We start from the raw sequence: 1,063 nt of genomic DNA, 5'->3' as shown, positions 1-1,063 counted from the left end.
GTACCGTTGGAGGTCCCTGTATTTCTCCAGTCCACAGTGGAGATCTTTATCTGACGACTTCTGGAAGTGAACATGAAATACGGCTGTGTGTTTACACTACAGTGAGGCTGGTTCATCCAGGAGCTGCTGTGTCACATCAGTGTTGACAGATGGATGATAATTATTGTGTTCATACAGATAGATATAACTTTATTAATCCGGGAAATTGGGGAATTTGTTCGATAATTTGGCCCTCTGTATTATCAATAATCTAAAAAAAAAAAGAAAAAAAAAAGCCAAACATACGATAATTTCACCATCCCGTGAACGTGTGGTTGTAATCGGAGATTTTTTTTTTTTTGGGGAACCCTGAAGGCATCTGTTTCCATGTATCAAGTTTCCAGCCAATCATGCTTTTCTAAATGTGAGCTACGAGTGACGTTTATGTTTTGGCCTCAGAACTACGAGCATGATTGGCTGAATGGTCTGTGGTACCTGCCTCACGAGACGCTTTAGTCGGGACCAGACCGTAGTCGATCGACGAAAATTAAAAAAAAGAGGAAACTAAGGAAAAGAAAAAGGGAAGAGGAAAGAGAAGAATAACTCAGGGACAACGAGAGAACCTCGGGAAAGGTGAGAAGGAGGAAAGTCAAAAAAAAAAAAAAAAAAAGATGGCGGAGGAAGTAAAAGTAAGCAGCAAAATCTCCTAGAGACACACGGTACAGAAAAGAGTGACAGTTGGCCGGAGGGTCGAGGGCTGCTGTGGGCTCTGACAGCAACAAAAATATAATATAATAAAATAAAAACAACAACAAACAAACAAAAAAATAGAAAGAAGAAGAATCAAGTTAATAACACAATGTCTACAGAGAACATAAGGGCGGGAAAGGCACACGTCTGTTTCACACACACACACACACGGTGCTAACTGGACACTGACAACCGTCGGCAACTATTTTCCAACTTTCTAACGTTTTTGTCCGACTTTCAAACGGGAACGCTGATAACTTGGCTGTGACGTCATTTCCAGCTCCGACCTCCGAGGTTGAATGAAACTCAGTTCACTGTGTTCCTACTGTCAAAG

At 41.3% G+C, this 1,063-nt stretch overlaps 1 protein-coding gene across 1 annotated transcript in view; it reads left to right on the top strand.

Annotated features, from left to right (window-relative positions):
• The first annotated feature begins 76 nt into the window (after window positions 1–76).
• The window catches only part of camkmt (calmodulin-lysine N-methyltransferase), a 49,154-nt gene continuing 48,167 nt past the window's right edge, over window positions 77–1,063 (top strand). Inside the window, exon 1 of the mRNA XM_008321626.3 lies at window positions 77–612. The gene's annotated coding sequence lies outside the window, so the exon portion shown is untranslated. The remainder of the gene's footprint in view (window positions 613–1,063) is intronic.

The sequence above is a fragment of the Cynoglossus semilaevis genome, chromosome 12, assembly GCF_000523025.1.
Source record: "Cynoglossus semilaevis isolate Cse_v1.0 chromosome 12, Cse_v1.0, whole genome shotgun sequence".
Classification (NCBI taxonomy): Eukaryota; Metazoa; Chordata; class Actinopteri; order Pleuronectiformes; family Cynoglossidae; genus Cynoglossus; species Cynoglossus semilaevis.
The sequence above is the reverse complement of the archived record's forward strand: the minus strand, read 5'-3'. Positions and strand labels throughout refer to the sequence as shown.